Below are 24,191 nucleotides of genomic sequence, written 5' to 3'. Positions count from 1 at the left end.
CTTGACAGTTGACGTCTGTCACTTGTCACTACAGCGTTGCCAAATCGGCTGCCGCCTACCGCTCGGTTACAGGCGGCACACGAACGTGGCGGGTCATTTCATAAATACTGTTAATGTGTAATGCGAAGCAATGTTGGAAGCGGCCGCTGCGAGGTGTGCGAATGGAAACAGGTGATGGGCTGCTCGGAAGCTGATTTTAAGTGACCAATGAGTGAACTGCGACGGGCGACACGTTTTCTAGCAATTGATTTATACTTTTGTCCTAAGCTAACCTAAGCTAGCTGCAACGTCGCGATGTGCAATACAGCAATCTGCAGCAGAACTAAAATCATGATTCCTTTGTTCACGGCTATGAAAGCTAATCAGAAAACTTTAATTTCTCACTATCATTAATTACCTGAAACTACCGTCACACTGGGAACACCTGCTGTTGCGTTGTGAACCGATGAGATATGTTAGAACAACTGGAGATACACCTCCATAAAATCAAAAAACCAGAATCTATGTTAAATGAACAAACAGATTTCGCAAGCCAGTTATTTTAGTAGTTTTAAAGACCTAGTCTAAAGTTATTCCCTGGATAGGTCAATTGTTTAATAATTATATATATGGCAGAAATTCATCTTTGATCATACATACTCTGTACGACAACATCTGTGAGGTTTTTACAAGCATGTGTATGCAAATGTGCCTCTTGAGAGAAGTGACATGTATGAACAGGATGGAGAAAAAAATGTGTAATAGTGCTACAAAGTTAAAAGTGCTATTCTTGGATTATGAGGTACATTTACACTTTTCGTCTTTTGCACTGTGTTGCACTTATTTTCTGTGTTTGACTCACGAAATTCATAACCTAACATCGAACCTTTTCATGACAAGATTATGCAGTTCACCTCATTCAAAAGAAAAAATAAGTCATCTATGAAAACAAGCTACACCTTACGTTGGACCCATAGCATCCGAAATACATCGTGTATTTAATAAAACACGATAATTTGTGACTAAAGGCGTTTTTTAATTAATACTTTCAGTGTAAAGAAGAATTACAGGAAGACAAATAATAGCAAAAAAAGGTCAATACGATGACGAAATTGACAAGATAAAGTATTATAAATGAAAAAGTTACATTTAAACCAATTAACTGAATAAAAGTAATAATAGAGATCTTCTGATTAGTTTTAGAAATTTAAAGAAAGTCCCTGTATTTAACGTGATTCAGATCTACAGTCTTCTAAACGCCAAGTCTCTACATTAATCACTGGGCTGTGGCACTACATTCCGTTATGTTGTTATACTTATCACTCAGTTGCAACGATGAATTGTAGCACTGAAAAATGCGGCATCACGTAATTTCTTGTGAAGCTTATCTAATATAATCCGGTCAAGATAATATTGTGGGGAAGGCGAGCGAAAGGTTGCGTTACATTGGCAGGACACTTAGAAGATGCAACAAGTCTACTAAAGAGACAGCTTACACTACACTCGTTCGTCCTCTGTTAGAATATTGCTGCGCGGTGAGGGATCCTTACCAGGTGGGGTTGACGGAGGACATCGGAAGGGTGCGAAAAAGGGCAGCTCGTTTTGTATTATCACGTAATAGGGGAGAGAGTGTGGCAGATGTGATACGCGAGTTGGGATGGAAGTTGTGGGGCGGCGGTGGAATTCATAGTTAATAATTTAAATGTAGAATAGATGCATTTCCCGGCCGATGCACCAATTGTGGGGCGGCGGTGGAATATTTGTTGTTATTTAAATGTAATGTGGAAATTATGCATTTCCCGGCCGATTAACCGTATGTGGGGCGGCTGGTAGGAATTTATTTTGTTATTTAAGTTTTGTTTGTTTTCCCGGCCGATTAACCATATGTGGGGCGGCGGGTGGAATTATTGTTTGTTAAATGTTCCTATTATTTATGCTGTCTTTTGCCCTTCTCAACACTGGCTCTCTAACTACAATATTGGCAACCAGAAAGTGATTAGCAAAACGTGAAGCCTGTAATTAGAATTCCTAGTGTCCACTTCATCTGAGAAATACACTTAGAGCTACAGCTTAAAGCTCTGAGGAATTAGGAAATTGTCTGGGATTCATAATCAAAAACGATCGTTAAAAAAAAAGTTCTCTATTTTCTGAAAGTCACAGATGAAAAAAAAAAAGAATCCACACAATCTGACTAACAGAGAAGTTCAGAGTCTAGTGCGCTGATGCTACTATAACTGTCCAAATTAAATGTTTAAGTGAATTCTCGCCATAATTTGATGATAATGCTCATCAAACGCCACGCTAAATAATGGTAGAATCTTTGTCCCGCGGCGGCACGTGAAAATACGACATACGCAAACTGAAAATCGATAATTAATGTCATCCCAGAATTAACACCTCACTCGAAAATGATTTCATGGTTACGCGTATCCTGAGTAACTTAATACGGCATCCGAGGCTGTTTATAGCAATGATACCGACGCGACGCGACTCCCGACACAGATGGTGTGCTATTCAGCGTCTGGAGAGAACTGGGGCCTTACTCTCTCGCGCAGCGTTCTTATATAGAAAGCCGCGGTGCGGACGGCTAAGGGAACGCCTGATCAAATCGGCTCTCCCGACTAGCCGCTGGGCTAGTAATGCACCACCTTAAGTTGCCGAATAAATCATAGCTTCTTTTGCTGATGGCCGATGAAACTCTCAATTTAAATCTGCATTCAACGCACAGGTAAGTAATCATAATAAAAGTTTGACGTGACTAAGTTAAATATTTTGGGCGAGAGAATTAATTTAATTACACTGCACGCAGTAGACGAGCTCTGAACTTGCCCTTTGGAGATACGCTATCGCTATAGTTTTATAGTTATTCAAGTGAAACTTCTCACATCTTCATGGTTATAGCGGATCTCCATTCTACTTAAATATAAACATCCTAGCCTTAGTTATTAGCCTACTTAATCTATCTTGCTTCCTTAATTTTTAAAACAAAAACCAGAAAATTATGAATTTCAACTAAAATCTTAATTTGTGAGATCCAAAGTACTGTTTCTATTAAATTCTTATGGAAAAGGAATCTAAATATAAATTTTTAAGTCTCTAGGTCTTTTCTGTTGCGCCAATGATTTTTACAGAAAAACGTCCAAATTTCGAAAATGGTTAAAGTTATCGAACTGATATTCAACACATATTAATTTAGTATTACTCCTGACATGCTAGAACCGTTTCAGGTTATTCACTTGATTTTTAAAGTATTGCACAACATTTATGACGTCAGCTAGTTACAGCGGACTGGCTGGCACACAATTGAAAGACTGATGTGAATTTACTACGGCGTGAGTAGGCTGCTTCCCTACAAAGTCATTAAAGCAAAGACGTTTTTCGTCGCGGCGAGATCTATTTACGAAATTTCAGTCACCAACTTTCTCTTCCGAATGCGAAAATATTTTGTTGAGCCCAACCTACATAGGTAGGAATGAAAAAAAAAAAAAATCAGAGCTCGAACAGAAAGGTTTAGGTGTTTGTTTTTCCCGCGCGCTGTTCGGGAGTGGAATGGTAGGGAGGTAGTATGATTGTGGTTAGATGAACCTTCTGCCAAGCACTTAAATTTGAATTGCAGAGTAATCATGTAGATGTAGATGTAGAATATGTGATTACATGTAAACCGTCATATTGTAAGTAACGTTCAGCATGACGGTACATATGTAAACATAACTCAAAGCATTAAGAATAGCCACACTGTCCCGAAATCTATGTAAATCTGGAAAATAAAAACAAAAATTGCGACTGACTGGTGACATTCTCTACAGACTTTTACAAAACAGTCGCTGGACACCAGCTCAAAAATGGAGTCAAATCTGATTGAAGAAATCTAGCTAATTTTAATAAGCCTTGTGAATTTACAAAAAATGTTCAAATGTGCGTGAAATCTTATGGGACTTAACTGCTAAGGTCATCAGTCCCTAAGCTTGCACACTACTTAACCTAAATTATCCTAAGGACAATCTCACACACCCATGCCCGAGGGGGACTCGAGGACTCGAACCTCCGCCTGGACCAGCCACACACTCCATATCTGCAACGCTGTTGTTTTTTTTTCGATCGTTGCGGACGTCACATGACATCCGTTTAAGTTCGTTGTTAACCCTTTCATTCAGTTTTTTTTATTACAGATGCCAATCAGCTCTCTGACCGAACACGCTGAGTTTCCGTGCCAGGTGACCGCTCGGCTAATCCCGCGCTGCATGAACTTACAGTTAACGTAAATAAACATTTTTCAATGGTTGTGAGAAGATAATTTATTCAACGGAAAACAAAATATATTTACAATAACTATTTAATGTTGAACAAAATAAGAAACAACACAGTAAATAACCAAGAAACTGGACATAGTAAAAAAATTTAAAAAATACTAGAAAAATCGAACCTCCTTGGCTTTTCAGAATGAGATTTTCACTCTGCAGCGGAGTGTGCGCTGATATGAAACTTCCTGGCAGATTAAAACTGTCTGCCGGACCGAGACTCGAACTCGGGACATTTGCCTTTCGCGAGCAAGTGCTCTCCTGGCTGTTGCTTGTGCAAACTCTTTCACACGATCTGTGTAATTTAAGTCCTCTGCAAGCTCGTGATCAATCAATATTGTTGCAAGATCATTCAAACGAGTTTGGCTAATCGTTGATCGGAGGTATGTGTTTATCAATTTCAGTTTTGAGAAACTCCTCTCTCTACTCACAACTGTCACTGGGAGTGTTAGGAGAATTCTCAGAGCAATGTTAACATTAGGGCAAAAATTATGTCTTCCTATAAATTTCAGAGCCTCTTTTGGACCTATTCCAGGTTTCAACAACGTTGAAAGCACTTTTAATTCTTCCATCAAGTCCAGTGCATCAATGTCGCTTGACTCATGATCTTGCAAAATCGCTGCGCGGTTTCTACACTTTGTGTCCAGGCTGTCAAGAGGTGCATTCTTCAGCTCGCCGATGTCGTAGAGAAAATCAAAATAATCACAATGAGATTTTAGTTGATTGAATCTCTCATCCAAAGATGTGGTTACTATATCTTAAAGATAATAGTAGAATTCAATCTTGTAACGTTTTGTTGGGTCATCTGTTGTCTTATCCCCTCCTTCATATGTAAAGTGTATTGGCTTCTTACTTTGCGCCAGGAAACACTTATCCGTGGTAACATTAGATCTTCTAGCTCTAATTCTCTAGCCAATTCTTTGGAATTCGTCTAGAAAGACACAATCTTTTCTTCTGTTCTGCAGGTCCCAAAATATGCTTTCGTTTTTTCAAGCATTTCCACGGCCCAAGAAACGTTTATGTCAATGATCTCGAGGGTCCTACTGATTACACTGATGTGAAGAAGAACGTCGTACCAGGTTACCAGAGAAGTGATAAAGGTGTAATTCTTGGATTCGCAAGTGACGTTGCTTCGCGAGCGGTCATACTATCGAATTCTTTTGATATCTGAACCAGTGCATCATAAACGTCTCCAATTTGAAACCTCAGGGGAGTAAGTGCATCGATGTGACTTTCTCACCTAGCAACGCTCAGTGGCTTCAGTGACAGGTTAGGCAGATACTTCTTCAAGACATCCCAACGTCGAATGGAGGACGATAAGAAGTCATGCAAGCTTTTCACTGTCGAAAAAACGGAAACAGCATATTTAGAAGACATAGTGGCATCGTTTACAACAAGATTCAATGAGTGACTGCTACATGGTACCTAAAATGCTCTCTTGTTCATATCTGAAATTCTTTTCTGGAGACCAGACTTCTTTCCTTTCATGTTTGCTCGAGTGTCGTATCCTTGCCCTTTGATATTACACAATAGGATTTTTTTATCTTCCAAGAACTTGAGTATAACCTGCGTCAAAGTGGAGCTTGAAGAATCGGGCACTGGAAGAAATCCCAGGAAATGCTCCCGAATTCTGACATCGTATACCCCGTCGAATCTTGTCTCCTGGACGAAACGTACCACAACAGTCATCTGCTCAGCTTTTGGAATATCTGGTGTGCAGTATAGAATTATACTGTAATACTTTGCAGATTTCATCATTAACAGAATGTTGTGAGTTTTAGATGATACAATAACATGAATTAGGTCATTCTGTGTTTCTTTTCCAAGATAATGAAGACCCCTGTTCTCACCTTGCTTTGTTCTGTGCAGGTGCTCCCATCATAATTCCTCTGAAAGGCAGACATTGCCGACCTGGGAAATGAATTATTGCTATTAAGCGCTCAAGAACATTTTTCCAATGTTCACTTTCGGTATTCAGAAGCCTTTGATAATGGACGATGACAGTTCGTGACTTTTTCGGTCCCTAGGAAAACACGATCCATTTTTTATGTGAATTAAAATGCTTGGCAGACTTCCCGTGACTTTCGAGATACGAAGCAAGGTGCTGCCAGTCTCTTATACCGTTCTTTGCAATTTTTACTGTAGTTGACGAAAAAAATTTGCAACAAAAGCAGAACACAGCATCCTTGCTTCTTCTAAATTCTTCAAAGAATAGCTGTAGTGCACAGAGCTGAAACGCCGGTGGTCCGCGTTTTTATGACATTCTTCAGCTTCCTTAATGCGCTCGGGAGGACCTCGCATGACCAAAGTCGTTCGAATGCAGTCGGTAATAATTTCCTGCCATCTTCCGGGATCTGAGTCAATTGTGCCTTGCAGTTTAAGCTCGCCTTCAATCCCTTTTCCGGTGGTGAGCACCTCGGCTGATGTTCCTCCGGTATTTTCTGAATCGGATCGCCTAATTTCAATTCTGCCTGATGTTTCAATCTCGGAGCTTTCGTAACAAAGCAGGTCTTGAGTCTAGACGAAGTCTGTTGAACATGTTGTGGGTGGACCACCGTCAGCATTGCTACTGTATGCGGTGGTCGCAGTGCTGTGTTCGTCAACATTCTGGTCATGTCCTGATAATAAAGATGTAGCTGCAGTAGCTAAACTAGTTTCTGTGCTTTCAGGATCTATTTTTCCACCCTCACCGTTGCTAGGTCGTTCTCTCTTTGGCTTGAAATATCGTTGTAGTGCATCCTTTTCCTTCTTATCGTCATCTTCCTTCAGCGCCCGTCTTTTCCTATATTCACAGCCAGGCAGTCTTTTTCTACCGTCGGACATGTTTCGATCCAGTCTGTAAAGAACGATTACGTGAAACAAACTATTGAGGTCAGTGTACTGACTTTATTTGCAACACACTTCGCAGACAATTTCCTGATGTTCCACTGCACGTAAACGGAGAATCATGTTGTTGTAGGATACACTGTTCAGGAGATGAAGTCGTAAGAATTGAGCCAAGTGAAATTGAATTTCAGGCCGAGTTTCACTACAGACGCAGGTAAAACGGTCAAAGAGTGGGGCAGAAGGCAATGGAGAGAGGAAGAATAAGGAGTTGGAGTAACATAATAGTGTAATAAATACACACCCGGGCATCGACGGGTACTAATGCTAGTCGAAATAAATTAACTCACTGCACTGCGGTTGTTCATTTCAAAGAACTGACACTCGACATCTGTCGTAATTTCTATGTGTCACTTCTTTCGTGTCTGATTATGGAATAAGGGGTAACAAATTATTCATCGCCGTAACACTTCACTTTTCTTCGATTTATTTTCGCGTGCTTATTTGCCGACTTTACAGTTTTTGAAGTAACAGATCATAAGAAAAATAAATTTTCCTATTCTGCAATCTTGAAGGAGAAAAATTCTAACTTATGAATAACGTGCATGCGTAATAGTAATTGTACGTCATATGAAAAGCACTTACCTATTACATCCCAAGTTACAAGAAATTCGGACGCACTAATTATTCTGTTCTTACGAAACGCAATGAAAGTGCTTCTGACCAATCTTGGCTCCCTCGACCAACTACCGAAACGAATTCTGTAGTTTTCGCTGCAGAGAACGCAACAATACCTATTGCTTGGAAAGGCGAAGTGGTTACGCGGCGCCGCCCGGGATTAGCCGAGCGGTCTACGGCGCTGCAGTCATGGACTGTGCGGCTGGTCCCGGCGGAGGTTCGAGTCCTCCCTCGGGCATGGGTGTTAATTTAGGTTAAAGTAGTGTGTAATCTTGGGGACTGATAACCTTAGCAGTTAAGTCCCATAAGATTTCACACACATTTGAACATTTTTTTGGTGACGCGGCAGCACCAGGAACCAGGTCACGTGACGAGGTACAGCGAGGCTACGGTTAAACTAGCGCCCATGAAGAAGAAGCAAGAAGCTCACAATAAGTATGTGACCGATGATGTGGTAAATGTATTTTCAAGCAGCTATTTCTATGGCATTACGAACAATAAAAGGAAATACGAACTCTGCGAAAACTGCACAACTTCTGTCAAACAGAAATGAACTTCAAAGCTAGCAAGGAAACCCTTAGAAACAATGTTCTGTCTATGGAGTTTCGTTTTAGAAAGGGGGGGAAGGGAGCGGCAGATTTGCTTTGCCGCCCCTCGGAAAGTGGCCGCCCCCTGCGGCCGGACGTTTCGCTCGTGCCTTGCACCAGCCCTGGGCTATGGCGTGTGATGAAATACTAAATAATAGGCCTAGACTCAGAATCCGGAATCCAAACGCATCAGGAAAGAAAGCAGACAAGTAACTGGAAGTAAAATGACTGTTGTGGAAGTTAGGCAACGGCGAATGTCTGGCCATGACGCAGAGCGCTCTCATTGGCGGGGAGCGTGAGGTGTCAACCATCAAGTAATTCCGATCGGACTACTCTGTTCTGTAGGTTTCGCTGTGGCGTGCTTTCTAATGTCGCAATGTACGCAGAAACGCTGGCCCGCCACCTGTCCCGGCTACTTGCGCCTGGCTGCGAGGGACTTGTGGCTGAGGCACAGGTTCCTGTCTTGCTCTACAACTGTCTGCTATGATGTCGGAAGAATTGATAGTGCTAGTGTGTAGAGAACCTCTTCTGCACGACATGAGGCACCCAGTCTCCTCTTTAACTTCTAAAGATTTCCGGACAACTCTAAACGGATTCGACAACAATTCAAACATGCATTCAGCCATTTGTCGTCCTCGCAGCAATCCTTAATTCATCACCATTGCTATATTCATCAGACAGCTATGCGGAAAAATCACCGTATATTGCTAAGCAGCGCAAAAGTCTCATCTCCCACTAGAACTCCCCTTTGATGGTTTATTTGATCCGTTACTGTAATGGAATCCGTCTCCGTAGATGAGGCGTTAGCTCACTACCATGTGGGGAACCGGTTTCGATTCCCGGTACTGTCAGGGGCCTTTCCTTGGTGAGAGAACTGGCACGGGATGCACTCAGTCTCTTTAGGCCAACTGAGGAGCTACTAGACTGCTTAGCAGCGGTCCAGAGGTAAAGGAACCCGATAAAGAGCGGGAAAGCGGTGTGCTGACCACATGCTCCCCCATACAGCTACCAGTGAGGGCACTGCAGAAGGAGACTGGCGGTCGTCTCGCCCGATTGGCCGGTCTGAGGCCAGAACGCGGAATTTCTTAGTGATTCAAAATGGTTCAAATGGCTCTGAGCACTATGGGACTTAACTTCTGAGGTCATCAGTCCCCTAGAACTTAGAACTACTTAAACCTAACTAACCTAAGGCCATCACACACATCCATGCCCGAGGCAGGATTCGAACACCTGCGACCGTAGCGGTCGCGCGGTTCCAGACTGAAGTGCCACTCCGGCCAGTGAAGAGAATTTCACAAACTGAGCAAGTCAATAATATATTGGTCCACCTCTGGCCCTTACGCAAGCAGTTATTCGGCTTGGCGTTGTTTGAGAGTGTTTTTTAATGTCCTCCTGAGGATTTCATGCCAAATTCTGTCCAACTGGCGCTCTAGATCGCCAAAATCCCTAGCAGGTTGCAGGTCTCTGTCCACAATGATCTAAGCGTTCTCAATTTGGGACAGAGCCAGTGACTCTGGTGGACAAGGTAGGGTTTAGAAAGCACGAAGACGAGTAGTAGAAACCCCCTCCATGTATGCGAATGCATTATCTTGCTGAAATGTAAGCCCAGGATGGCTTGCCATGAAGGGGAACAAAATGGGCGTAGAATATCGTTGACTTAATGTTGTACTGTAAGGGTGCCGCCGATGCCAGCCAAAGGAGTCCTGCTTTGAAGAGAAATCGCACCCTAGACCGTCACTTATTATTATCAGGCCATATGGTGGGGAACAGTGAGGTTGGTAGCCCACCACTGTCCAGGACGCCTCCAGACACATGTTCGCTGGTTGTCGGGGCTCACTGTAAAGCAGCAACCATCACTGGCGACAATTCTACTCCAGTCAATTAGATTTCAGGTCGAAGAAGTGTCTGGAGACGCTCGGAGCAGTAGTGGGTTAACAGTCCGACTATCGCCCCCCATACTGCCGATCAACCAAGAGTGATGGTCTGCAATTCCATTTTATTTCATACCAGGATCGCTTTGGTTGTCATCTGCGGCACCCTTACAGCACACCGATACGTAGAAGAAATTCTACGCTCCGTTTTGTTTCCCTTCATGGCAAGCCATTCTGGGCTTACATTTCAGCAAGATAATTTCCCTCGGCACAAGGCGAGGTTCACTACTGCTTGCCGGCCGGAGTGGCCGAGCGGTTCTAGGCGCTACAGTCTGGAACCGCGCGACCGCTACGGTCGCAGGTTCGAATCCTGCCTCGGGCGTGGATGTGTGTGATGTTCTTAGGTTAGTTTGGTTTAAGTAGTTTTAAGTTCTAGGGGACTGATGACCTCAGAAGTTAAGTCCCATAGTGCTCAAAGCCATTTGAACCACTACTGCTTGTCTTTGCCCTTGTCAAACCCTACCTTGACTAATAAGGTCTCTGGGTCTCCCGCCCCCCCCCCCCCCCCCAGTTGAGAGTGTGTGGAGCATTATGGGCAGGGCGCTACAACCAGTTTGGGATTTTCACGATCTAACATTCCAGGGACAGAATTTGGCGCTATATATCTCAAGAGGCTATCCAACAACTCTATCAATCAATACCGAGCCGAACAACTGCTTTTATGAGGACCAGGGATGGATCAACGACCTAGATTTGCTCAGTTTGTGAATTTATTTCTCTTTAATAAATCATACAATCTTTCTGAAATTGTAATTATTTGTTCGCCTATACAAGTACATATATACATCACACCTACCGATATCCACCCTATTCGGATAATTATTTCGTGGTGATTTTCTTTGTCTTAGAATTTAAGTCACTAAATGCAACTTACAGCCGGCCGGAGTGGCCGAGCGCTTCTAGGCGCTTCAGTCTGGAACCGCGCGACCGCAACGGTCGTAGGTTCGAATCCTGCGTCGGGCATGGATGTGTGTGATGTCCTTAGGTTAGTTTGGTTTAAGTAGTTTAAGTAGTTCTAGGGGGCTGATGACCTGCCGAGCGGTCTGAGGCGCTGCAGTCATGGACTGTGCGGCTGGTCCCGGCGGAGGTTCGAATCCTCCCTCGGGCATGGGTGTGTGTGTTTGTCCTTAGGATAATTTAGGTTAAGTAGTGTGTAAGCTCAGGGACTGATGACCTTGGCAGTTAAGTCCCATACGATTTCACACACATTTGAACATTTTTTTGGACTGATGACCTCAGATGTTAAGTCCCGTAGTGCTCAGAGCCATTTGAAACATTTGAACGCAACTTACACCATCCCAGTACGGGAAATTCAGCTGTTACTAATTTTTGCCTCCAACACGCTACTTGCGAATACTTTTTAATCACGAAATCGACCGACTGAGCCTACATCGATTATATTAAATGTTTAATTCAGAATGACCGGTGTTATAGGCATTTTTGGAAAATAATTTTGCTTGTTATATCAAGAGGAGCTGGTCTTAGCAGATTTAGTTATGGCTATATATTTGTCATCTATTACACCCGAGCAATGTGGAACATCCCCTTCATTTAGAACACGGAAGTAATTGTTTTCCAGGTATGTTGATTCTACTCTGGTAGGCAGTGTACAGAGGCGGACAAAAGTATTCTGACACAAGTCATATGCATATCCTATGGTCAATTGTGACTAATGGATACACGGAATATGTATCTGCTTAGTGCCATAATGCAGGGAATATTTCGAAAGATGTCGACTATGTGTATGTCACCGTACCCTCTACCTGGAACGATTAGTTCTGTGTTACCATCACAGGCGTGTGTTCCACGTGGGACAAAAGTAACAGACACACCCCGCTTGACAAGGTAAGCGCTGTCTGAAGGTACAACTCAGCGACAGCAAGCAGTCAGTGTACACAAGGCAACTCTCTCGTACTACAGGAAAGCATAGGTCTCGTCAAAAAAAGACCAACTTAGCGCCTTGCCCCATAAAGGTAGGGAAACAACAGCGGAAGAGCGAAGGCTTATTGTGCGGATGCATAGTGCGGGAAAATCATATGAAAAAATATGCAGGGTCCTCAACCGAAGTAGAAAAATTATATTTAGCATCTTTCAGAAATGAAAAGAAGAACAAACTCTCGTCAATCGTCCACGACAGGAGCGTCTTCAGAAACTCACGAACAGCGAAAAAAGGAAGATAGTTCGAATTGTGAAAAACGACCCGCGGACAAGGGCCCCTGCTATAGCTGCAGAACTGGCAGAAGGCTTTGGTACCGAAGTTAGTGTAAGAACAGTGCCCAGATGCCTGAACAGTGCTAGGTACAATGCCAGAGTGTCAAGGCGCAAACCGTTCGTCAGTAAGTGTAACGCAAAGAAAAGCGGATGGTATTTGCAGAAGAATTTCTAGGTAAGGATGTGATCTTTTGGGACAAGATTCTGTGGAGTGATGAATGCAAATGTACTTTGAGCCACGTGTATGGTCGCAGTTTAGCGTGACGTCAAGCAAACACAGCGTGGGGGCGCAAAAATATCCAAGCAGCCATCAAAGGTGGAGACGGCAGTGTGATGGTGTAGGGTTGCATGTCTTCCAGAGGTGTTGGCGAGCTTGAAGGCACCGTGGACAAATTTGTCTATTTCGATATTCTCAAAGTCTTGCGAAAAGTACTGCGAAGTTGGATCTTGGAGATGACTTTTTTATTTCCAACAAGATAATGATCCTAAGTATACGGAGGAAATTGTCAAACTGTGGATCCTATACAACACACCTCATCGCCTCATTACCCAACAGCAGTCTCCGGACTTCAGTCACATTGAAAACATTTGGAATGAACAGAAAATGAGACTACACAAACGACATTTGAGCAATTTGACACCTTTGCGTGCACTGATAGGAGAAGAATGGGTGAATATCGGTTCGGATATAACGAAAAAGGTTGTTTACTCTATCCCACAAAGAGTGAGGGCTGTAATACCTGTAAGGGACGCATTATCAAATACTGACTGCTGAGTGTCTGAATATTTTTGCCCATTGTATATTTCGATTTTCTTTCTTTTTGTTTACATTAGGCCTGTTTTGTTACTTCAAAAATGGTTCAGATGTCTCTGAGGACTATTGGACTTAACTTCTGAGGTCATCAGTCCCCTAGAACTTAAAACTACTTAAACATAACTAACCTAAGGACACCACACACACCCATGCCCGAGGCAGGATTCGAACCTGCGACAGTAGCGGTCCCGCGGTTCCAAACAGTGCGCCTAGAACCGCTTGGCCACTCCGGCCGGCTTTTGTTACTTGTTATACCGCATGTGTTCAGATTGACATATTTATTACACATTTGTAAAGAATAAAATATATGTTTTGAGTTAAAACACATTTAAGGTTTACTTCTCTGATTACTCCCAGTGTCTAAATACTTTTGTCCGCCTCTGCATATATTTCCATATTGCACGCGTTGCTTCACGTACAGTTCGTGAGAGACTTCTATCATTCACTTTGTAGTTGTAGCCAACACTAATTTACAACTCACTGGAAGTGAGGTACCCCCAAAAAAGCTAATCTCTTACAACGGTTTGTCAGCCAAAGTTGCATCGATGAAATTGTGACAGAAATGAACGTAGAAGGAAAAGAAATAAAAGTGGTTCTGTTTGTTGTATTTACATACCATGGAGCTACGAAAATAAAGCAGTGTTTAATTCTTTTCGAACTATTACAATCTCATTTTTAAATACTGTCGCTTGTCAACCTATTGCTGTCTGTTAAGTGCAGAGTAATTTTTAAACTGGGTATTGGTAAAATTATATGCTAACACAAACTATCCACGAAAGCTACATTTCTTCAAGTACTATCTCCGCGAAAAAAAGATCTCTGGTTAGAATATGAGAGACGATACAGCAAAAGCGGACCTGCAGTGAGAAAATCAGATTTGCATTCAGAGATGCAAGACATTCTATAATGGCGAGTGTCTTGCTTTAGATAGTAACGAACTTGCTTCCAGCAGTGAATTTCTGGCAGCAGCAAACTGCGGAGTAATGCCACATGACCCGCCTGCGCTGCCACCTGCCTGTGCCCAAGAACACAATGCTCTGCTACCCTCCCTCTCCTCGCGCCGCCCGAGCTCCCTGCCCTGTGTCCCAGCATACACCCTGGCACACCTGCATCGGTCGACAGTAATCCGTTCACCTGCCCTGCAGTGTTCGAGGGTATGCTAAACCTACCAATTATTCTTATTGTTAAAACTGTCTCGTTTTTTGACCTTGATATCGTCAGAACATTACATCATGATCTTCCTTCATTCTTTTTGTAAAAACAGAGAAATGTAAATCGACTCTCTTTAGGGATGAGATGTAATTGTTGACAACTTATGATTATACACGTTCACAGAACACGAAAGTGAAAATTCAAAAGAAAACAACTTGTGCATCACTCAAGTCAGATGCAGAACCAACTACTTTTTGGCCTCTGTCTGTTTCATCTCCAATTAGAAAACAATAAAGTAAAATCATAGTCCTTGCACGCCAACGTCTTAGATTCATTTATTTTTCTCTTCTAGTTCCAAATACGAAATGTACACTCTACTAATTGTAGGACGTTGATAACAAATAAATGCCTGCGTTTCATATTGTCAAGTGTAGCCTACTGTAAAACCAGTGTAACTGATCGTCGCAGAAGGAAAAATTCGAATATATTTGAAGTTTTCTAGACATGGATCATTAAATAACACGAGGGACCGACAGCAGGCCTGCATTGATCTCCAGTTTTTTCTGTCCTGAAGCGTTTGACTCTATGAAAGGTGGCTACACTGAGTCACAGCGACAGAGATTGCACCAAAGAGTATTCCGCCGCCTCCACTGGCAGTAGTTGTTCAGAGAAAGTCGAGGGCAGTTGTAGTTCAGAGGTTGCCGTGGGCAGTGCTTGTTGAGAGGATGTCGAGAGCTGTACTATTTGAGAGCATGTCGTGTGCAGTTATTGTTCTGCTGGGTGAGAGAGTAGATGCTGTTCAGTTGGTGTAATGTGTATGTGGAAGATGTTGCAATGATCACAGTGTATTTTTCGTCAATATATATGGAGGTAACAAAACTTTTTTTATTTCAGTCTCCTTAATAATAATGCGTCTTGGTCACAGGTTCAGTCAACAAAGCATCTGGCTCGTGTTCATGTATTAGACTTGTAATTCTGGTTTCTATGTGCAATTATCGTATTTCTGGTTTTTCAATTAGTTCATTGTAAATGGTGTTTAAAATATCTTGTCGTATTGAGTAAGAACCGTGCCAGATACATGTACGTTGAGTCACACAAACTCACACAGAATAGTTACACTTGTGCTTTATTGTTTCGTAGCTTTTATAGTTGCAGAGGTCTTAATTAATCAATTGTGTTAACGGAAATTTCTTGTCATCCTTTATTGTTATTTTATGCAGTCAGATTGCGTGGTAATACTACTCAGGGCCAACCGGTTACGAGACTTCGTAACCGGACACACAGCTACTAAAATTATTTGCTTTGTAATAATTAAGCCCCCATGCACGTGGCGACCGCTGCTTCGGATCGTCCCTTGGAATTCTTTTGACAGTAAAAATAGCAGACAGTAGTATTGTTGTAGTAATTTGTAGTTTAGTAAATGTAGTCTATATTGCATCTGTAGATTTGGTAATTGAACATTTGTAGTTGTCTTGTAATTCTTTCAATGGTATTTTTGCAGAATTTAATTTTTGATGTCTCGTATACGGGTTTGACAATTTTGTGCAATTATGAAGATTTCAATTGTTCGTTAATCGTGTTTGTCGGGAAGCATTTTGTGTGAATGGGATTGTTGGTGATAAAGTGTTATATTGTGTGTAATTTTTCGTATTGTGACGAGTTTTGTATGTTTTGTTAATGATTGCGCGATCGATGAAAAAGGCAAAAATGATGGATAGTCAGAATGACGAAATTGTTAACATGGCGAATTCGCCCACACAGGAGAAAAGTAGGATGAATAATGAAGTAGAAAACAATTTAATAAGCCGGGAAAATAGTCCGGAACCAGTTCAAAATTTTTCACAATCGAAAAATTTTCAGAATATGAGATTAACAATAGAAGATTCTTAAATAGTATCGAACACAGATAGCTTTACAGCTATGACGAAGAAAGTTAGTTTCACGGGACATGTTATGGGCGAAAATAATGTTGAACCAGTTAACATGGAGCAGTTGATGGGTGCTATATTAAATTTCGGATCACAGATGGGAATATTGGCAACACGGTTAGACTCACAAATAGGAACAACTAAAACTTATATGGGAACAATGGAAATACAGTTAAGATCTGAATTAAAAACAGAGATGGGAACATTGGCAACACGGTTAGACTCACGAATAGGGACATGTTTCAAAAACATGAAAGATGAATTAAAGAAAGAAATTAGAGAAGAAGTACAACCGATTTTGAATTCTCACAATAATAGATTAATTTCAATAGAAATTAGGCAAAAGGAACAGGATAGAGAACAGGAAGAAAGAGATCGCGTGATAGTACAAAAATTTTCAGAGTTAAATTTACAAGGATAAGGAAGAAATATTTGAAAGAATCGATTAATCCGTACCAAATTGCAGAATAAATAACCTAACACAACAATATGAACAGTTCACTATTAAATGTGTCAATGCTGAAACCCGAGTCGCGACACTTACGGAAGACGTAAATAAACAGTATGAACAAATAGGTGACTTATCGGAAAGAGTTGAGGAGATTTCAGATAAATTGACAAGTCTTAGTTTAAATGGGGACAGAGATTCAGATGATACAGTTCCATTGCCATTTGCAGAAACAGAAGAGTACCAGAATATAAATAAACATGTTGAAAATCAAGGAAAAATTAATTAACGCGTTAAAAGGGAATTTGAGGCGTTACGAAAGCAAGTTAAACAAATTGAAAGCGAAATCGTAGGAAAAGACAGTAGAAGAAACTTAGAATCACAGATAGCAGCGGGTTTTGAAGAAAATAATTTATTTCATTTACGAGATGCAACAAGAAGTGAGAGTGATCGGGACGGATGTTATAGCGGTAATTTTGAAAATGACAGACGAAACAGACAGGGCAATACATACCAGCCTTATGACAATAACAGACGTTCTAACAGAAATTACACAGGCAATTATAATAACGGAAACTCCTACCGGAATGATCAATCTTACGGAAACAGTAATCGGTATCATCAAGACATAAATTATTCATACAATAATAGAAATTCTTACTACAGAAATAACCAGAGTAGTAGATATAACAATAATTTCAGAAGTGACAGTCGAAATTACACAAGAAGTGGTCATGTAGATAGCCAGGAAAATAGAAATTTTAATAACAGACACAACCAAGAATTTACATGTAACAGACAGGAGGGATCTAATTGGCATTCTCTACGTGACAGAAATTCAGAGAGACAAGTGCAAATCGTAGAAACTGATCCGCAAAATGACGCGAATAATCAAAGACGTGACGCAAACAATCGACAATGACTTGTAGCATCGGCTTCTGGCAGCAATATAGACGATTCAGAAAGTAATGACACTACGACTTTACACTACGTACGCCTGGAAGACATGAGAGATATTTTGCCAGACGAAAAGGAAAATAATGTAGACGCATTTTTACATCCTGTTATTGAAGTATGTGTGAGTAAGACTAAGTTCACTGCGGTTTTAGATTCTGGGAGCCCATTGAATGTTATTAGTGAATCAGTTTTTCGTATATGTGTAAGAACTATTGCTTGTCCTGTGTTACCTGTTTCTAAAACTACAATTCGAGGAGCTATTTCTGGAAAAAGTGTGGAAGTCAAACAACAAAATGGTTCAAATGGCTTTGAGCACTATGGGACTTAACTTCTAAGGTCATCAGTCCCCTAGAACTTAGAACTACTTAAACCTAACTAACCTAAGGACATCACACACATCCATGCCCGAGGCAGGATTCGAACCTGCGACCGTAGCGGCCACGCGGTTCCAGACTGTAGCGCCTTTAACCGCTTGGCCACACCGGCCGGCGAAGTCAAACAACAGACCAACTTAAAGTTCGTTTGTCAAGGATATGAATTTTCTGCTAATTTTATTATTGTTCCATTACTCAGTACACAAATTATATTAGGTATGGAGTTTCTTAACACATATAAGGCAATTTTAAACTTTAAGGAAAGAAGTGTGAACTTGACTGTTGCCGGAATGCCGAGATGTTTGAAATTTTTCGAGTGTGTAACGAAATGTGAATCAGACACAAAGTGTTTAAAGTTTCTTACTTCTGATGTTTTCGCTGAGTATTATGACGACAATGTGTTCATTCATGGCAACGATAATAGATACAGAGAGGCGACGGATGATATAATTAATAGTGAAGAATTAATTAATGAAAAGGTTAACAAAGCTGAAGTGACAGATGACGTTGCAAGAGAAGAATTGCACCAAATTTTGACTTCACATGCTACAGTATTTAGTCATCACACAGGAACTCTAAAAGGCTTACAATATTTATTTAAAGTAAAAGAACACACCCCATTTCGAGAAAAAACGTACGCTATTCCTTTGGCTTATAGAGACAAGGTTAAGAGTGAACTTCAATGCATGTTAGATCAAGGCATTATTGAGCCAGCAGTCAGTCCTTAGACCAGCCCATTACATGTCGTTCTTAAGAAGGATGGGTCAATTCGTTTGGTTCTGGATTCCAGACAGATAAATAATATCATCATTCCTGAAACTGACCGTCCACAAAATTTAGATGAAATTCTTCAACATTTCCATGGAATTAAAGTTTTATCCACAACTGACATGCGCTCAAGATTTTGGCAAATAGAACTCCACCCTGATTGTAGAAAATACACTGCGTTTTTAGCCTTAGGTAACTGCTATCAATTTAGGAAATTACCGTTTGGACTTACTATATCTTCTGCAGCATTCATTCGTAGTTTAAACGAAATTTTACCTATTTCTCGTTAATATTACTTCATATGTTGACGATATTCTTATTGCTTAACGTGCTTGGAGTGAGCATAACAAAATTTTGGGTTCATTATTACGTATTTTTGTAAGAGTTGGCATTACAGTGAACTTGGAAAAATCTGAATTTGGTCGTTCTCAGGTGAAATTTCTTGGTCATATTATTTCTACAGAAGATATTCTTCCTGAACCAGAGAAACTAGACGATATTCATAATTATGCTGTTCCTACTACAAAACGTGATGTTCGTAGTTTCCTTGGTGTCTGTAATTTTCTTAGACGCTTTGTTAGATTGGACAATTTGGCCACAACTCGTTAATGTGAACTATCTGGAAAGAATTCTAATTGGTGTTGGGATGAGGAAGCTCAATCAGAATTTGAAAAACTTCGTGATGCTTTAGTTGCTGCTCCACTTCTTTCACATCCGGATTTATCTAAAGATTTTTGTTTGGCGACGGACTCATCATACAAAGGACTAGGTGCCCACGTACTTCAAGAGATAGAAGAAAACGGCGTTGTAGTACAGAAAACTATTGCATTTGGAAGTCGTGTTCTCTCTAAATCAGAAAAGAATTATTCGATTACGGAACTTGAAGCTTTGGCTGTTGTATGGGCTTTCACAGAATTTCGCATATTTTTGTATGGCAGACATACTAAGGTTTACACCGATCATCGAGCTCTGGAATTTCTTATGTCAACAAAATTAACACATGGAAGATTGTCACGATGGGCGCTGTATCTACAGGAATTTGATTTTAGTATAGTTTACATACAGGGTTCTTCAAATATTATTGCTGATGCTTTATCACGTGCACCTATGGGTTTGAAACAAAGTGCTGAGGAGGACTGCAAAGAAAACAATTATTGTTTGATGTACATTCAAGGTGTTGCGTTTGAAAATTTTATTTCGCCTTCGCTCCAGGACATCGCTAAGGAGCAAAACAAGGATCAAATCTGGAAGGACATTAAGGAGAAGTGGAGGAGAAAGGAAAGCGTAACGATTAGACAGTATTATTTGGTTCGTAATGATATTCTTTTTAAACGAAAATCGGTTGACATCTCTGTTTGGTTAGTTTGCATTCCTGATGTGTGGGTTAATAAATTGATTTGGTATACACATTTCAGTTATGCACACTTTGGTCCCAGAAAATGCTTTCATAAATTACGAGAAAGTTGCTACTTCAGTAATATGGAAAAACGTATTCGATTTGTTCTTGCCAAATGCAAATTATGTCAAAAGGCTAAGCCGTCTACTATTTCTCACAGAGCACCGTTGTTTCCTATCATTCCAGCGAAATTCAAGGAGATGGCTGCAGTCGATTTGTTCGGTCCAGTGGTTCGTTCTACTAATGGTTTTGCGTACATTTTTGTAGCAGTGGAATTGACATCAAAATATGTGTGTTTTACATCTTTACGTAAAGGAACAGCTCGTTCAGTATCAAATGATTTCAGCAAACATTTTCTTCAAGAAGTGAGTCATGTTGATAAGGTTATATCAGATAATGGATCACAGTTTCGCTCTAAAATTTGGCTTCGTACTCTACGGCATCGTAAGATTAAACCAATTTTCATTTCACTTTTTCACCCTCAATCTAACGCTTCAGAGAGATGGATGAAGGAAACCAATAAATTGTGTCGACTTTATTGTCATCATAATCACAGAGCGTGGGATCAGTATCTTCATATTTTTCAAAACATTTTGAATGAACTCCATAATGATTCAACTTCTTTACCGCCGATATTGATATTAAAAAATAAAGCACCGACAAATGGCATTTCTGAAATCGTTCCTTTTCCGCCTACACGGAAATCGCGGCATTCTGAAGTTGTCAACCTGGCTCTACAAAATATTGCATCTGTGGCTGCTAGAAGAGAGAAATCAGCTAAACGTCCTGGTCGTTTAAAAACCTTGTCAGTTGGTCAGAAGGTGTTAATTAAGTCTCATCGTTTGTCTCACAAAGGAAAAGGCTTGTGTCGCAAATTTTTTCTGCTTTATAACGGTCCATATAGAGTTCGCAAAACTATTCATGATAACACTGTCGAAGTACAAACTCTTTAATCTCGACGCTCTAAGGGAATACATCATATATCGAACGTTAAAATTTTTATGGAATGACATACTTTTGAGAAACTAAGAGTTTACGTAAACACGCAGAGAATACAAGGATACCGCGCCGTGTTCTGGCGGCGGCACATACTCAAAGCAACAGTCAAGTCTGCGCGCTGCACAAGGCAGTCGTTGACCGCAAACAATTACTTCCTACGTCACGCGTACCTACAGCTGATCGAGCGCTCAGTACAAATGCACTGACAGCCGTAAACAAATACACAGTCTAATTTCTCCGAATAAATTCAGTATAAAGCTATAGTGACTTGATAAATTATGTTATTAACGTTCAGTTTTTTTCAGGATACAGTTGTATAAAATATTTAAGAACTTCAGGTAAATTATGCGTGTGTCCGACGTTAAGAGGATTTGCTATCGAGAAAATTTCAGGAAGAATGTAATTTCGAAGAAGAAAGTAATAAACTAAAAAGGTAACTATTAATTGAGTTTGTTTTTCAGGTAACATATTTCCACTTAGGTACGTACTTTATACGTAATTTGCTGCTCGCGATTACGTGATTTATGCTTTGTGTTAACTGATTTTGAAATTGATTGATTAATGAACAGGGTTGTTACTTATGTGTATTAGGCATCGCTTGGCTGCTCTGCCTTTTCACTGATCTCATATTTTTTTTAATTATATGCCTACACTGCTTATTTATTTAAACTATAATTGTCACCTGATTAGTTGTGCTGATATGATTATGTAAGTCATACTTTGTGATTTATCTGCTTGCGCCTTCATGTTTACTTATTAAGATTACATATGAACATTTATTTGCTTATGCTGATATGATGCTAATGATCTGTTTATTATGTAAGATATATATTTGCTGCTTTGCGTATAGATTGCATATTTACACATTTTTGTTTTGTTGTCATAACTACTCTTTATTTTGGTATATAGAAATGCTGATATACTGTGTACGAACATGGAGTTTATGTCACACTATGTTATTAATTATAGATTGTTTGCTTGGCAGAGCCTCGTTGTAGGGATTGTGCAACATCCACTTGTTAACATTCTGTTCTCTACTGGTATATTTACTCGCTATTGTATGTTTTGCTTACGCACAGTGCTTTATATTTTAAGATAAGAAAATGAACTGCTATAATTCTACGAACGACACTGGTACAAGAAACTTCATTGAAGTCACATGAGCTGAAGGTTTTATCGAAGCTGTATAAATTTATGCTAATAGAAAGGAAGCTAACGACATGAAATACCAACACCAGGTTTAGACCATTGACAGTTATTACACTGCATTCTTCGTGAGCAATTGAAATAGCAAGTGACACTTGACACAAGAAATACTTCACATGTTTAATTCTGTTTTGCCCTGATTCTTGAAGTGGTGTACACACTGTAAAATATTACGATCATTCACACTCCGTACTCGTCCTTACTTACTGAGAGTTATTCAAACTAAAGGCTGTTAGAGGTCATGTATGCATATCTTTTATTTTATGATGGACAAGGTAACCAAAATGTATTTTATAATTCATAATGAGTAGAAGATTTGGCTCAGGTGGATTACACAGAGGTTGTGTGTGGACACTGTGTCTTCGAATTGTATGGGATGATGAATTGAAGTTTGCACTAGGATTTTATCTGTACTTGTTCGAGGAGACTGACTAGAGGAAAGAGTTGTTATGGAACTGAAATGATATTGGTGATAAGGTTTATATGTATCGACGTATTGAAGAGGTATTATTGAGGTATTGAGATTGTCTGAAGTTGATGATTGTTGGACTTTTGGTGGACAAGAGGTAAGGTGAATGATATTGATGATAAGGTTTATATGTATCGACGTAAGAGGTATTAATGGAGGTATTAATTAAGATTATGTGATGCTGATGATTATTGGAGTTTTGCTGGATAAGAGGTAAAGTAGTGAGGAGCATATTTTTTTGCTGGTTTATATGGAACAAGGAGGATGAAGATGGCAGACTAGAACACTCAAGTAGAAGGAAGAATGTCTACACACACACTTTGTTAAATCAATAAACAGTATATACTTTTTTTGGAGAGAGGAAGTATTTGCATATCTTGGCACACTGACAGTTGTTCAGCAGCCGTACATTTTGATTTGGCTTGGCAAACATTGGTCTTGACATGATGACTATGACGTTGACTAACTATTATTGACTGTTATGCACTGTTACCACTATTACTTGATACACATGTTAAACATCAAATTTTGACAGAATTGCATTTACACAGTTAACACTATTCAGTTACACAGTAGTACTTAAATGAGGATGAAAGATGAGTGAGTGTGTTTTGTGTGTTTTCCTTTCCTAATCACAAATAATTGGTACCGACCTATCTCCTAAATATTATTTTAATTGTTTGTTGGGGCTTGCACTGACACCCATAAATATTATAGGTTTACTGATATTTGTGTATTTTTAATAGTTAATATGACAATTATCTGATATAATTTGTGTGTTTATCATAATTTGTATGTTTAGTGTAAGAGCATTGATAATAATTTTGTAAAAGCAATTGTGTGTGCATTCAAACTGTTGTTCGTGCTTACACGTATTAACATTGGTGGGTGCTACTTGGAAATGTTTAATTTCTGCTAATGAACTCTGGTGAACTGTCTAATTAGTGATAGTGAATATTATGGACTGTTACCTGCACTTGTTCAACATTGCTGGGTGCCACTGATGGAACTGCTTCTACTGAGATAATGTCACTTGTTGGTGTCTGCGCCTGCTCGCCATTGCTGGGTGCCACTGTTGGAGCTGTTTAAATACTGCTGATGAAATGTTATGAGACTTTTATTTGCACATGTTGACCATTGCTGGGCGCTACTGTTGGAACTGTCAGCTACTCT

At 40.2% G+C, this 24,191-nt stretch overlaps 1 pseudogene; it reads right to left on the bottom strand.

The window, feature by feature from the left end:
• LOC126251373 (RNA exonuclease 4-like) overlaps positions 1 to 6,159 on the bottom strand; it is a 28,398-nt pseudogene extending 22,239 nt beyond the window's left edge.
• Positions 6,160 to 24,191: the final 18,032 nt, after the last annotated feature.

This window comes from Schistocerca nitens, chromosome 1 (genome assembly GCF_023898315.1).
Source record: "Schistocerca nitens isolate TAMUIC-IGC-003100 chromosome 1, iqSchNite1.1, whole genome shotgun sequence".
NCBI lineage: Eukaryota > Metazoa > Arthropoda > Insecta > Orthoptera > Acrididae > Schistocerca > Schistocerca nitens.
This window is presented reverse-complemented; position numbering and strand designations above follow the sequence as displayed.